Genomic DNA, 16,319 nt, shown 5'->3' with positions numbered 1-16,319 from the left:
ACCCCTTTGCCCCCTGGGAGGCACACATTAGCGAGCATGGTGGAGAGAAAGAGGGACTGTGGTCTGCCCTTTATAAACTGGCCAGCAGAGCTGGCTGGCCATATAATAGGAGGGACTATGCTGCACTCTTGCAAAGTAGTGGTTGGCAAACACCCCATGTGAACCAGGAGGTAGTTGCTGGTGCTCTCAGGGTAGTTCTATGCTGCACTGGGGCTCCCATTACAGGTTGGCATATAACAGGCGCAATCTAGCCACAATCACACCCTTTTCACCTGTTATTTCATGCTGGAGCCTCTACTCTAGATAGCATAAGAACTGTTAGAAATATTTGGAGCAAAGTCTGAATGTGAAATTTTTCCACAACAATTTTCTTGCTTCCAATAGACAATTTTGATGAGAAATCCAGCCTGTTACAGTATTATCTGCCCCAAGCAAAAATCATGACTCAGGCCACTAAAAACCATGGCTTCATGCTTTCAAGCTTTTCCCTGCAGCCATGAAGGGCTAGAAACTAATTATTTTTAAAAAGTGGAAGCTCAGTTTCTCATGTAATCACATGACTCCAGGAGCAAAAGCTTAAAGTTAAACAGCAAGACTTGCGATAAAATCAGAGTATTGCAGCTGGCAAAATGTCTTTGTTGTCCATAGCTGTGTTTTTTTTTTTCTTGTCATGTTGCCTGTCAGACCCAAGAGGATCCATGCGGTTTATATTTCACTTGCTTGTCATTCAGTGTCCATTATACATTTTTAGTTTTGGTTTCTTTCCATTGCTGATTTTGACTGGTCATCTTAACCACATGGTGGGATTTTTTTCAAAATTGAAATTAGAGTTGATGTAGAAAATAATTTACATGTTTGTATTTTAAATGTAATTACATTTCTAAATAAAAATTGTTTTTGAAAATTAATGATTTTTGAAACAACTATTTCATAAAAATTCAGCAGAAAATGTAGAAGAATGAAAAATCTTGAAAATGAATAGGGTGAAAATGCTTTTGAAAATGTTGACATTCCTGCAAATTTCATTTTGTGATTTTTTTTTTTTCCCCCCCTGCCAATAAGCTCCATTCATGAATATTATCTTTAGCGAAAGAAAGCCATGACTTTAGTTACCATCTTTTTGTTCTGTACTTATACAGTTCCTAGCACAATGGGGTCTTGGTCCATGACTGGAGCTCCTAAGGTTATGGTAATGCATCTAATAGGAGGTGGTGGTGGTGGTGGTGGTGGTGATGATGATGATGATGATACTGTGACAGACATGCTATTGCCAAATAAAGGTAAGGTTTATGTTTGCATTTTGTGTCTAACTTTAGTTCTCTCTCTGTTTGGACCCTGATCCTGCAAACACTTACATGGGTGTTTAATTTTAAACACATGCATGCTCCCATTGACTTCAAGGGAATGTTTAAAGGTAAACATGTGCATAAGGCTTTGCAGGATCAGGGCCTCAATGTAGCTATGAACCGGCTTTAGATGAAACATCACTGCTTGTTGATGCAGGGTGGAATTTTCAGAAGTACTCAGCATTGACTGAGCACTGCTAGGGCAATGCTGAAAGCTTTTGAAAGTCTGCGCAATGTAATACAGAGTCACGATGCAAGCCCCATCCTTCTTGACAAAGAACTGTAGGCTCACAAACAAAATAAAAAGAAATCACCATTGATTTCCTGAGACAAGGTGGATGAAGTAATATCTTTTATTGGCTCATCAGCGCTGCATAGCTCAAAAGCTTGTCTTTCTCACCAGCAGAAGTTGGTTGAATAAAAGCTATTACCTCACCCACTCTGTTTCTCTAATATTCTGGGACCAGCATGGCTAAAACAACTCTGAATTCTTGACAGTATTGACTGGCATTTTCTGTTCTTCTGTATCTTTAAAATGAATTAAGGGGTCAGATTCTAATCTCCGTTACATTTATGCAATCCGAAGTAACTACTAGTTTTATGGTTTTACCCGTGCTTAGTTTGTAATGAAAGAGGTGCCAGGGCTCAAGCAATTTTTTTACTTTCATAACTGATGGGGGAAGCCCAGGGTGCCAGGGTTATGAACTGTCAAGCTTAGAGGTGCCAGGGCTCAGCCCTGGCACGAATTAAGCACTGGGTTTTACATAGTCTAAACTAGAGCTAGGTGGAATTTTTCACTTGAAACCTTTTTTCACCACAAAAATACAGGTTGAGGTCAATCGAAACAATTTGTGAAATCAAGTCAATTTCAGTGAATTGTTTCTTTCAAGGAAGAAAAATGTTTTAAAATGTTGGAGTTTCCCTCGGTTTTAATTTAAAACAATGTAAAAAGCCCTTCATAATTGAAATGAAACTTTTTTAAAACATTTCAGTTCACCAAAAATTTCTAAACATTTTCATTTTAGGTCAGCCCCAAACAATTCTCCCCTCACTCCCTTCCCCAACCCCCCTCTTCCCCCCACCCATATTTTGGACCTGCCTCTGAAGCAGTGTTTGTTTTTTGGAGAGCCCTAGTGGAAAGGCACTATGAATATAAATGGGATACTGCAGTTTGGACACAGCCATGGGCTTATACAGCCCATTAACTCATGCTAATAATGGTTTTTAATACTCCATGTGGGCTTTACCAGATAATGAAGATTTATTGTATAACCCAAGTCAGCTATCGCCTTCAGACCATCCCATTTCTCTCTTCTCACGCTGCCTTCAGCCCCTAAATAGTGTATTCCTGTCAATGGCAACATTGGGAATTGCATGTGTTTAGTAAGGACAAGACAGAGTCCCATGATTGCAAAACAACATAGATAAAATCCAGGCCCCATTGAAATCAATGGGGACTTGTCTGATTGACTTCAGAAGGGATCAGGATTTTACCCTACAGTTGTGAAAAATTCATCTGCCACATCCAGGATCTGTACAGTTATTTATACTGCAATTTAAAAGAGTGCATTAAAAATAATAGGACCTTGTGAATCCTGGCTCAGATAAGGTGTTTAAAAGAGCTTTACATTTAATTGAAGACAAGATGAGATTCTCTTGTCTCTTGGTTCAGGGTCAAAAAAGCATGAATTTCATAGACTAAATTATCAGCACTTAAAACTTAGTTTTTTGCTCCATTAGGTTATTACTAAGGGTTAAGACAAGCAGAGATCCTCCTACTTCATTGACCTGTGAACTTTGGTAAATCTTAAAACAGGAGTCATTGTCTATGGCATGATAGTGAATGACTTTCCTAAACTGACCCATTGATTTTGTTGTAATATGAGGCGAGCAGTGTTTTCTAATAGGTTTAAAATGTTAATTTGACGCTGATGACATTTCTTGTCAATTTATTTTGCAGATTGAATACCAGATTAGTTGAAAATGATAATATGATGATGATAGTACCTACAATTATCACTGCATCTTTTCTACAAGCTTCAAATCCTCAGGTAAGACTTGATTTTTTTTTTCTTTTGTTGTTATGCTTCTTAAAAATAGAATCCCCTTTTCATGTCTCTCTGCAAAATTTGCTTGAGATTTTAATTAGAAACAAATATGTAAAAAGGATATAATGGATTTACAAAGTGAACCCTAAAATATTTTAGGGTTCCTTCTGAGAAAGGAAGAAACCATCTATCTGCTCTTCAGGATAGCCAAGGCATGTTTCTAATTGTGAGTGCTCTAGCTGAGCTCTGTAGTTTGTTTGTTTTGTTTTTTTTTCTTGTGATGGCTGCATGATTATTTCAAAAAGAAAAGGAGTACTTGTGGCACCTTAGAGACTAACAAATTTACTGTTACTCTGAAACCCATGATTATTTCAGATATCCAACTATGCAGATATCCAACCTCTTTATTTTGAGCCCTGGAGGATTTTGATGGGGGAAAGATGGAAATGGCATAAATCTACTGAGAACAGCTATTACATCATTTTGGGTTGAATACAGGATCTTAAATGTTGATGCTTTTCGGATTTGGGTAGTAATCTGAACCACAAATTCTAACACTTGACAGCATCCAGACCAACCAGTCTAATTCTCACTGGGTTTCGTTCATGTTAGTTCACCCTTTCACTCTCCAATTTCTCTTTTGTGTGGTGGGACTCAGATAGACCCCAACACTCAAATTGTTACTCAGTTGAAACTCCTGAGTTTCACTTGGATTTCTACCAAATCTCTGCAAAATCAAACATCTTTTACATGTCTTCAATATGAAACAATAAATTAAACCAGCTTCACTCACAACTAGGCCTAAGTTTATTCAAACTGCTCATGAACCTTAATGACATTTTTGCCAAAGCTGCTAAATTTCAGCTGTGTAAGAAGGAAAACCCCAAACCATGTGAGCTTTGCATGTTTTGAGGAAAATGTATCACACTGATCTGTTCATGAGCACTCGATTTGCTTGCCTCAGACAAACCTTGGCTGGGATATTTTAGAATGCATCTTCCTCAGTATTCTGACTTTTATTGAGGCAGATAAACCTCTAGGAATGCTATAGGCATTCTACAAGTTCAAGACATTATGTAAGACTCCAGTTCACCAGTAGAAAATACAAATGAAATATAGGTGTCTTGAGGACACTCACTTATCTTTCTAGAAATCATAGTAATTGACATGCTACGTGAACTTGACTCATACTCAGCCTAACCTGATTTAGGTTATACCAAGGGAAAAAACTAAGATCTTATTCAACCATGAACTTTTATTTTTGATTACTTGTTGTAATCCTTCAGTGATTGCCATTTAGCAACATTTACCATATCATGTTGTTGGCAGTTATTTACTAATCTGAACATAGGGAGAGCTGTGTGAATAATTTGCATTGTGGTGGTCTTGAGACACACTGCCTCCTAGAGCAAATCCTGGGTGGTGTACCATACAGGCCTGTGCCTTAAAGAAGCAATGTAGCCCTTAAAGAGGAAGCTGGAGGCATGTGCAAACTTTTTATATTAATCAAGAAGTTTTATCTTTGAATAATTGCCAGCATTTCCATCTCTTCGGTGTCTGAATCTCTTTCTGCACTTGTAAGGGACAAGAATAAAATCTATCCTTTGCTGTTCCCAAAAAAGCTCTATGAACTCAAGTTAACCTAAGGCAAGTATTGAAATCTAAATTGAATTCTGAGCAGCACTAAATAAAATGTCATCGATCTAAAGTCAATAAATGTCTGTAAACAGAAGTTACCCCCATTAAAAGCCTCCTGATTTGCAACAGTTTCAGTAAAGATCAATGCTGTGAGGGGCTGAGCTCCCTTAATCCACACTAACCTCAACAGGAGCTGGAACGCTTAGTACTTCTCAGGAGGTGCTGAGCATTTTACAGGATCAGCCCTGTAGATGGCTCAGCAAATGTAACTACTGGTGTAAACAAATTGTCCAGAGATACACAATCAATTGGACAAAAAGGGTCAAACTACTTTTGACCTTTAAAAATGTGCATCATGCTAGCAGCTGGCTTTGCCTGCAGGGTCTCTGAGTCTAATGCGACTATTGTGATAAAAAGAAGACAATTAGCATAATAGAATAATCACATACACAAACAAGAGACTTTATACTTGGATCAAAATCTGAGCAAGGCAGTACATCTACATTTCTCTATGTTCTAGTTAAGCTCAAAATGATGCTCCATCTTTTACTTTTTGTTTGCAACATATTTTACACACATACTCACTACACTAAAAGAATATTAAGTTTGCAAAGTGAAGCACTCAGAAGTTAGGAAATGCCAGAACAAAGGTTTCCCAAATAACCCCTTTGCCCAACCAGTTTTGTACTTTGCTCTTCCCTCATTCTCTTTGCCCATCCAGTCCCATTTTCCCCACGCCACCTTAAGCCTCCATCCCAGTTTCCCTGCCCCTCCCCAGCCTCCATTCTTCCCAGGCTACTTGTCCCAATCTGCTCTCCTTTATCACCTCCAGATGTGGCTCTTGTGTACTCTGGATTCAAAGCAGGCACCTTGTCAGTAGAGGAGGTTTTGGAACAAATTGATAAATTTAACAGTAATAAGTCACCAGGACCAGATGGTATTCACCCAAGAGTTCTGAAGGAACTCAAATATGAAATTGCAGAACTACTAACTGTGGTATGTAAGTTATAATTTAAATCTGCTTCTGTACCAGATGACTGGTGGATAGGTAATGTGATACCAATTTTAATAAAAAGACTCCAGAGGAGATTCTAGCAATTACAGGCCAGTAAGCCTAACGTCAGTACCAGGCAAATTGGTTGAAACTACAGTAAAGAACAGAATTATCAGACACAGCTGAACATGATATATTGGGGGAAAAGTCAACATTGCTTTTGTAAAGAGAAATCATACCTCGCCAATCTATTAGAATTTTTTTGAAGGTGTTGAAAAACATATGGACAGGGTGATCCAGTGGATATAATGTACTTGGACGTTCAGAAAGCCTTTGAAAAGCTTCCTCACTAAAGGTTCATAAGCAAAGCAATGGACAAAAGGGAAGGTCCTCTCATCAGTAACTGGTTTAAAAAATAGGAAACAAAGAGTAAGAATAAATGGTCAATTTTCACAGTGGAGACAGATAAATAACGGGATTCCCCAAGGATCTGTACTGGGATCAGTGCTGTTCAACATATTCATAAATGATCTGGCAAAAGAAGTAAACAGTGAGGTGGCAAAGTTTGCAGATGGTTCAGAATTACTGAGGATACTTAAGTCAAAAGCTGACTGCAAAGTGTTACAAAGGGATCTCACAAAACTGGGTGACTGGGGCAATAAAATGCCAGATCAAACTCAGTGTTGTTAAATGCAAAGTAATGCACACTGGAAAATATAATCCCAACTATACATACAAATGATGAGGTCTATTTATGACTCAAGAAAGAGACCTTGGAGTCAGGGTTCAGCCGATAGTCATATTTGGGGTCAGGAAGGAATTTTCCTCCAGGGCAAACTGGAAGAGGCCTGTTTTTTGGTTTTTGGTTTTTTGGTTTTTTTTGTGTTGTGTGTTCCTCTGCTGCATGGGGCACGGGTCACTTGCTGGAGGATTCTCTGCACCTTGAAGTCTTTAAACCATGATTTGAGGACTTCAATAGCTCAGACATAGGTGAGAGGTTTATTGCAGGAGTGGGTGGGTGCATTGTGCAGGAGGTCAGACTGGACGATCATAATGGTCCCTTCTGACCTTAACGTCTGAGTTCTCTGAAAACATCAGCTTTTTTGACTGTTACTAAAAAAATGAGCAAACAGAACATTAGGAACTATTAGGAAAGGGATAGATAATAAGACATCAAATATCATAATGCCACTATATAAATCCATGATATGCCCACACCTTGAATACTGCAGTTCTGGTTGCCCCATCTCAAACAGATATTAGAATTGGAAAAAGTACAGAGAAGAACAAGAAAAATGACGAGGTGTATGGAACAACTTCCACATGAGGAGAAATTTAAAAGACTCGGACTGTTCAGCTGGTAAGAGTCAACAGGGACAGGGAAGCGATAGAGGCCTATAAACTCATGAATGGTGTGGAGAAAAATAACACTTTTTTTATTCACTACCACATCACACAACACAAGAACCAGGGGTCACCCAGGTTTAAAATAAACTAAGGAACTAGCTTCTTCACACAACACACAGTCAACCAGTGGAACTCATTACCAGGGCATACTGTGAAGGCCAAAAGTATAACCGGGTTAAAAAAAATAGATAAGCTCATGGAGGCTAGGTCCATCAATGACTATTAGCCAAGATGGTCAGGAATGCAACCCATGCTCCGGATGTCTCTCAACTTCTGACTGCTAGAAGCTGGAACTGGAGAACAGGGGATGGATCACTTGTTAATTGCCCTGTTCTGAAGTCTCTGGTGCTGGCCACTGTTGGAAGACAGAATACTGGGTTAGATGGACCATTGGTCTGGCACAGTATGGCCTTTCTTATGTTCTCCTCTATACTCTCTGGACCCACCAGGGAGGTCTTTGAGAACACCAGAGAGGCAGGCTCTCAGTTCAGGTGCCAGGACCCAGACCTGGCAGAACTTGAAATATCCCAGCCAGACCTGCAATTGCAGGGAAAGTCCTGCTCATCCTCTAGCTGGAGCATGCCCAGGGTCTATGGAATCTTTGGGGAACTTCACTGCAAAGTTCTAGCAAGTCTGTACTGAGTGTGTGAAATGTGATTCATCAAAAACTTATAACTTGGCCAAATTTGGGAAAATTTTCATGAGGAGGACAAAAGGCACATCCCCCCCCCCCAACACAAAGGCCAATCTCTTCTTCACCCCACAACCAAATTTCAAGCCCCTGTTCCAAAGCATGGGGGTGCCAGAGTAGTTAAAAGAAAATGTTGCCAGAATTTTTTAATGTTGGCAAAACAGTGCATTGTTCTCAGAAATGGCTGAACTGTTTTGTCTGAAATTAAAATAGCTAGTGTGGAAAATTTCAGCCCAAACTGTTAGTTTGGTAAAGTTGTAAGCAAATGAAAACAGTGTTTGATAATGGCAAACGTTGGGCAACTTTAATGATGGGCACCACTCCCAGCCCTATAATAAGTACCTAAAACCTTATGGAATTAAGAAAACCTTTACTGAATTAAGTTAAACCTTATTGAATTAGGTTTAATATTGTTGGGGTCCATTATATTAAAAATGCAATTGTGTATGTGGCTTTGTGGAACTATAGTATCCTTTCCTCCTAGAAGAATTAGATAATGTAAATCCTCTGGTTATTAGCCCTTTGAAGCTACACCCTGGAGAGGTTTGCATATTCTAGTTCAAACCAGATTCTCCAGGAACTAACAGCCAAAGAAAGGATTTTTGGATAAATAGCCTGGTTTTAAATAGGCTCATGGTCTTCTTCCTGGTCCACGGAGAGCCTCAATGCTTGGGGAAATGTTGGAAGGTCTGGGCTTACTAAGGCCCCCATAAGATTGGGTCAATGTTCTGAGCTGAAGTTGTGATGAATTTGAAACCACAAGGAAACCCGTTGGAGGGGTTTTGAAGGACTGCTCTTGCCAGAGCCCATGTTTGGATTGGGATGACCTCTAGTAAGCTTATTAGCATCTGTGTAGGTTCTTCTATTGTTTTAAATAAGTCTTCTCTGTACTGCTTGTACCTTAAGAACAAAATAGGTTTGCATAGGAAGTGCTATGTGGTACCTTAAACTGTGGGCAATTTCTGTTGTTAGTCTCTGAAGAGAAAGTAAGCAGGCCTGCTTAGACAGAATCTTTGGCTGGGAGATTACAATATAGTTGGGGCTGCTCCTGGAAATATCCCATTCAGAAGGGATAGAGATGCATGTCTCCATTCAAGAGAGGTGACAGCAGATGAGCCTGAAGCTAGGGTGGGTGTCCTTGTTTGATCCTAGAGGGGAAATACAGGTGCAGTTGCCCTGAACTGTGACACATACACATAGAGTGTGTACATGCACGTGTATATATACACACACACACACACACACACACACACACACACACACACTTTTCAAAAAGAATATTTTCATAATGGTCATGTAAAAAGATATCAACTGCAGAACCATAAGTAACAAATAACTTGTCTCAAATGGAAAAGGTTCAGTATCATTTTGTATACTAAGATTTTGGGGGTTACTTTAAAAAAGGATTTTAGCATCAGCAGGTGGGTGATAATTAAAAATAAGGTTTTTATTTACAAAATAGAGGTAGCCAGTTAGTGAAATAATTGAGATCACAAGTAAAGAAACGTTGCTTGGCTTGCTTTGATTTCTGGCACCGTATTATTCATTATTTGTGGATGTTTGGACCACTGCCATGAATTTCTGAAAGTGTTGGCAAAGCCTAGGGTTTCATTAATTTCAGTTTTCAACTCATAAGCAGTGAGAGATTGTGTGAGAGAGTCTGTTACCAATCTACTAGCTGAAGTACCTTCCGAAGAACTCCAATATAAAAATCCCGTCCTTTACATACGTAAATAAATGTTGCAATTTTGATTCAAGAATATGCAATAATTTGTTGTTCCTATTCATTTTTCTTTTTTTAAAAAAAACCCAAAGCTTCATCCATCCAAGCAGAAACAATATAGTTGAAAGAATCCCAAATATGAATAAAATAATATACCTGAGGGAGGGTGGGTGTGGGAGAAAGAGAAAATTAGCTCAAAACCAAATTTCTAACCAAAAAAATGCCCCCAACCATGCACAATGTACCACACTAGTGCGGAAGTCTGCCTGCACAGAAGATGATGCAGGAACAACACCTGTGTTTGTCATAAACACTATCCATAACAAATAGTTTGATCAGCTCAGTTTGTAAATATCCAGTATAAACTTTGTTTAGGTATAAATATGGACAGACTAGACCCTTCTGAATTTGGAATTATGAGCTCCTCAGCTAGTGTAAACTGACAACTGCCTTAGTACTATGCCCCTTTCCACCACTGAGGATCTGGCCCTGGACTTTTTAATATGTTAAAAAAATGTCTGCTTCTAATGTGGCACCGCAAATGAAATTCAAGATACTTATTGTAACCACATTTTAAATTATATACATATTCTTGAATCAGAGATACAACATTGTATTTTTGTAATGGACACAATATTTTGCATATTTCACTTGTGATGGTGGATTGGGAACAGGTTTTCTCACAAACACATTTTGAGATTATTAACTCATCTACACAAGAGAAAAAGAAAATTCAGCTTCTCAAAGGGTTCTGTACAGCCCCTTTTGAAATGATAAAATATATGGAATGGTTTATCCTATAGCAAGTAAAGTGAACAAACATATTTTGACCATTCAACATCTTCAGGGAAAGAAAATCTTTACTGTCAACTTTGTTTTATGTGTAATATATAGGGTCCTTCCAAATTCACAGCCCATTTTGGTCAATTTCACAGTCATAGGATTTTGAAAATTGCAAATTTCATGATTTCAGATATTTAAAATTTGCACAAACTATATACTCTACTTAGCTATATGTGTACACACATTTCTGCTTTGCATGTACATAGTCATAAGTGCACATGCAATGAATGCATGCAGTTGCACAGGAAAATGAGCACAGACATAATTTCAGAAAATCAGGCCCATTATTTCAGTCTATTGGATGCTCTGTTTGAGATAGTATCTATAAAACAATCTGTTATAAAAGCCACTTTGATCAAACCAGGACATCTGGTCACCTTACACCACGCTTTCAGGCTAATTAAAAGGACTGGTCTTTTTGAATGGCTTTAAAAAGCTCACCAATTTAAGCATATTTCTGGCATGGACAAAGGCAAATTAATTTGCAGCCAAGAATATTCTCTCTTTCGTTCCACACTTTATTTTAATCTATTTTGGAGCTAAGGACAATTTCCAAAGCAAGCCTTGAGACAGCAGAATGAACTGTCCTTAAAATATGATCTTCTATAAAGAACACAGGATGACTGAATACATTATGTAATTATAAAAAGCATCATGTCCTTTTAGCTGGGATCATCTTGGAAAACATCAGCTGCTTAGCTTTATTTCTCTCTGGAATCTATTTGAAAGAAATTGGCACCAAATTTTCTTATGCTCCTTCTTTTATGCAGCTAGTTTATATCTTGAAGCAAAAAGGAGCTGTATCTTGTGCTTATTTGTCTTATTTGTTGATTTAAATAAGGAATTCTATCCTACCTCTTACAATCAATTCACAACATAAAATAAAATGATCACTCCTGTAATTAAGATCCCTTGTATGTACTTGTAAGATGTCAGTGGTGGATTTGACAACATAACATACTTTTTCTCTCTAATTCAAGTGAATTGTAATGGAACAAATCTCTTAAGGCTTCCTAATTGAGTTAAAAAATTAAGGCTACAACTTCTCTTCTCCGAGGAGGAATCTGAACAATATCCACATCCAAAAAAGAATATCTCAGCAATACACTATAGTGTAAAGATAATGCGATAGTCATGGTTAAAGCACTAAAATGGGATTTAGGAGACAGAGATTCTAATCCTGATTTGACAATAGCTTTCCTGTGTAACCTTGGGTCAGTCACTTAATCTGTGCAGCACTTCCCCATTGTAAAATGGGGTAAATAACACTTCCCTTCTTTTGTGCCTATTTAAAATGTAAACTCATGCAGGCATTGTCCCTGTGTGTGTGTGTGTGTGTGTGTGTGCAATCCAGTGAGGCTTGGAGTGTGGCATGAACTTCTGACCCATTGTTGTCTGGGAGTTTTGATTTCACCCTCTAGATCTGGAGTGGCCAAATTATGGCTCGCGAGCTGCATGTGGGTCTTTTACCATTAGTGTGGCTTGTGGAGCCCTCCACACTTCCCCCCCCCCCCATTCTCCACCTACCACAGCCTGGACCAGGGCGGGGGGGGGGGAGAAATTTGGGACCTCTGCCTTTCAGCAGGTGAAGTAGGGGTTTCTATACAGTGGGGGGTGGGAGTGTTGGGGGCTTCAGTCCTGCAGGACATGCCTGCCAGGGCTCAGGGCTTCAGCAAGAGCGGAGCTGAAACCCCAAGCCCCGGCAGGCACCTCCTACAGGGCTGAAGCTCCAAGGTAGGTGTGCCTTGGCTCTCCAATTTCTGAAGCTTGTTGTATGTGGAGGGTCAGTAAGTTTGGCCATCCCTGATCTAGGTGCCACTGTAACATTGCTGTTTGCATTGTTGTTGTAGCCATGTTGGTTCGAGGATATTAGAGAGGCAAAGTGGGTGAGATAATATCTTTTTATTGGACCAACTTCTACTGGTGAAAGAGACAAGTTTTTGAGCTTACACAAAGTTCTTCCTCTGCTCTGGGCAAGGTACTCAGTGTCACAGCTAAATACAAGGTGGAACAGATTGTTTAGCAAAACCAGTTAGCACATATTGTAAGAGAGCATTCATAGTAAAGTGGCCAGTTAAGACCTGTGCAGTCATAGGACAAAAAAAAAGAGGGTGGGGGTTTAATGTAGTGGGTTGTAATAAACCAAAAATCCATTGTCTTTGCTAAATACTAAAAATCATGGACTTAATAAAGTTATGAATTTAACATCCCAGGCTCATCTTTTGAAGGTAACGTGCAGGAACTCAAAAGATGAGCCTGATAGCTTAAATTCATAACTTTGATAGACACTAACAATCTTGGATTTAAAAAAGAAACTGGATTTATGGCTTATTACAACAATCTGTAACCCACTACCCACTTTTGTCCTATGATTACCAAATAAAAAATGCATACAAACACCCCCACCCCCTCCCTGAGAGAGAGGCTAAAAAGGCAGTTGCAAAGGCAAGAATGGAGGCTGAAGAGGCATTAGACAGAAAACTGGTGGAAGATGGCAGGAAATTGGGTTTTGGGTTGGCAAGAAAAAAGAACAATGGAACACAAGATAGGAATAAATCTTTGTGCGTGAAGGATGGAACTGTGTGGTGATTAACCCTGAAGAGGTGACAGAGGTATGGGAAAATATTTTCAAAGATTGTTAAATGAGAAAAGAGTTGTGAGTACAAGCATCACTCACAGTTATGGGGAAGGTATTGATCTCTGTAGACAAAGTAGCAGAAGCAGTGAATAAGATAAAGAATGGTAAAGCAGTTGGTAACGAGATAAGTGTTTATATGGCTAAAGCACCTGGAGATGCTGGATTAACATGGCTTCAGAGATTGTTGTATGTTTTCTGGAATTGAGCTAGGATACCTGATGACTGGAGAGTAGGATTGATTGTGTTTCTTTGGAGGGGTAAGAATAATGCAAGTGATCCAAATACCAATTTGGGGCATCATCCTGCTAAGTCAGCCTCCCAAAGTTCTAGAGAGTTTTGGAGGCAAAGTTGAGGTCAAGTTGGAGGAAAATATAGAAGAGGAGCAATATGACTTTAGGAAAGGAAGCAGTATTATAGACACAATATTTGCAATGAGACAATTTTGTAGGAATGATCAATGGAGGGCATAACGGCTATGTAGCATATACTGATCTTGAGAAAGCAAATGACTTTGTTCCATGGGAGTTAGAATTTGGAGTATTGAAATGGATGGGAGGGGAACTTCAAGAAGTGGAGATGATAGAGGAGCTGCATTGAGAGTCAAGAGCTAAGGTGGTAACAATACATGGAATTTCAGAGTTTTTGAGGGGGTGATGACTTTGAGATAAGGCAGTGCGCTAAGCCCACTTCTTTTCATCCTAGTTATGTCATTAATTGGTAGGAGAATCAAGCCTGTGGAGAGACAGAGAAAATTAATGTATGCTGACAGCAAAAAGTAATTGGTATATATTGTATCAGTGTGGGCACCTGTGTTTTGAATACAATGGTTTTGAAGGGAAAACGCAAAGAAAAAGTTATACAAGTAGAGAAGGTGGAAGAAGAGCTGGTGATTGAAGTTTAGGAGCGAAGCTGAATCAGAAGAACAGAAGAAACCATTTGTGTACTTGGGAAGTTGATGTAGTTCCATCGGAGACAGACCTGGACAATTGAAAAGAAGAACCCCAGGCACGTGGCGGGTACTGAAAAAAGTGGCAGGAGTACTGTGGTATCAGCAATTAAGTAACAAAACTGAAAGGAAAAGTGTATGCTGCATGTGTTTGTCCTGCCTGCTCTATGGTTTGGCAATGGTGAGTATTATGGAGATGGAAGGAAAAAAGATAAAGGTGTAGAAAATAATACATTGAGGAGAATGGAAGGCAAGCAAAGGGTAGACAGACTTTGCATAAAAGAAATTAGGGGGAAGATGAACTTGGGACTGACAGAAATAGGCTGGAGAACGCACTTTTGAAGTGGGATGGACAAAGGATCAGAATGGGAGAAGAACGACTAGCAAAGAAAGCCTGGGAGGAAGAAACAGCAAAAGAGGACATGGAATTCCAAGAATAAGATACTCTGTCAAGAGAAGTTTGAAGAGAAAAGGACTGAAACTCCAAGACCTATGAACCATGGGTTGGAAGGAGTGGCAAAGAATTGTAGGCACCCCCACCCCCATGTAAATGGGGAAAGGAGTTGAGAAGTGAAGTGATGTTTAGAAATAGCATCAGTTCCTCTAACCATTGATAGAAATAACTCAAAGCAGATATTTTATGAGAAGTTAATCAATTCCAAACCTTCATATGTGGCCTATCAAAATACGTGTATAAACGTCTTTATTCCAGAAGTGAAGTTTTTATTCCTTATTATATCTGACACATTTTGGAAACAGATCATGCATTCTCTCACACTTAATGTAAAACAACCGCTGCTCTATTTTTCTGTCAGATTAATTTTTTGTCTCCTAATAGCACATATGTTTATAGAGTCTTCTGACAGATATTTTTGCAGCAGTGCAGCTCTCTGACCACTGACATTTTTAATCAATTGATCAATATGTCATTTGAACCTCCCCCGGGAATTTTGAAATAGCTGTTGCCCTCTCAGATTGCAGGCCTAAACGAATAGGTTGTTGTTTGTGTTGTAATGGGTAGTGTTATGAAGCTCTTGTTACAAGCCGAATATGAAATCTGAAGCACAGTGGAGGGCTAGCAACCTGTTTTCCACTGTTGCAGAAAAGATGATATCTTTCAAACTCATTTCTTGAGGAACTTTGGCCCTGATCCTGCGAACATGTCTGTACATGCCTAATTTGATACAAATGAATAGTCCCATTGACTTCAACTGGGCTACTCTTGTGTGCAAAATTAAGAACCTGCATATGTGTTTGCAAGATGGGGCCCAAAAACGTGGGCTTTAGTTTTATACCATTTCTTCCTGGCCAAATCTTGTTTGGATCATTCATGCAAGTAAACTAATGGGGCTGCTCAGCTGAGCAAGAATTGGACCTCTGCCTAGTTTTAATTTTAGGGCTAGATCATCAGCTATTATAAAATGTAGTTCCATTGGCTTCAATGAAGCTATGCCAATTTACCCAGTCTGAAGGTCTGGCCTTCTGCTTCCTGAAATACTAATACAGCACTGATTTTTAAAAACTACATTAAAACTCACAAGTTTCAGTTTTTCCCCAAATGTGATTTTTGTTTCCATTTATCTAACCAATAATGAGCTGCAGATGTGGATGTGCATGCTGTATGAATTGCAATACAGTATTATGTTTGACAGAATTCAATTTTTATGTTTTTATAATTTTGACAGATAATATCAGTGTTAATTTTAAAGCATTTTTTAAAGATTTTGTTTATCTGTTTAAATTTTCTTGAGTTGTGAAAAAATAGAGGGGTGGGGGAGATGAGTGGTTAGACATTTGATGACAGTTGACAGTGAGATTGAAAAATTAAAGCTTTATAAACTATTAAAACCCAAATTATCAACATCACTTGTCCAAATATACAAAGTAAATATCCTTAAATCAACAAATCACACCTGTTTTTACTATTCATTCACTAGTCCATTTGTAACAAGCTAATTGAAATATCTAAATCACTGGATTTTGACTCTAAGTTCAAGTAGCATTTTTCTTACTTTGCCTATCTCTAAATGTAGATTATCAATAGA

At 38.8% G+C, this 16,319-nt stretch overlaps 1 long non-coding RNA gene across 2 annotated transcripts in view; it reads left to right on the top strand.

The window, feature by feature from the left end:
• LOC122459713 overlaps positions 1–16,319 on the top strand; it is a 78,026-nt gene that overhangs the window by 1,966 nt on the left and 59,741 nt on the right. For both annotated transcript variants that reach the window (XR_006280569.1, XR_006280568.1), the window contains exon 2: positions 3,307–3,397. This is a non-coding gene — a long non-coding RNA (uncharacterized LOC122459713). The remainder of the gene's footprint in view (positions 1–3,306; positions 3,398–16,319) is intronic.

This window comes from Dermochelys coriacea, chromosome 4, assembly GCF_009764565.3.
Source record: "Dermochelys coriacea isolate rDerCor1 chromosome 4, rDerCor1.pri.v4, whole genome shotgun sequence".
NCBI lineage: Eukaryota > Metazoa > Chordata > Testudines > Dermochelyidae > Dermochelys > Dermochelys coriacea.
The sequence above is the reverse complement of the archived record's forward strand: the minus strand, read 5'-3'. Positions and strand labels throughout refer to the sequence as shown.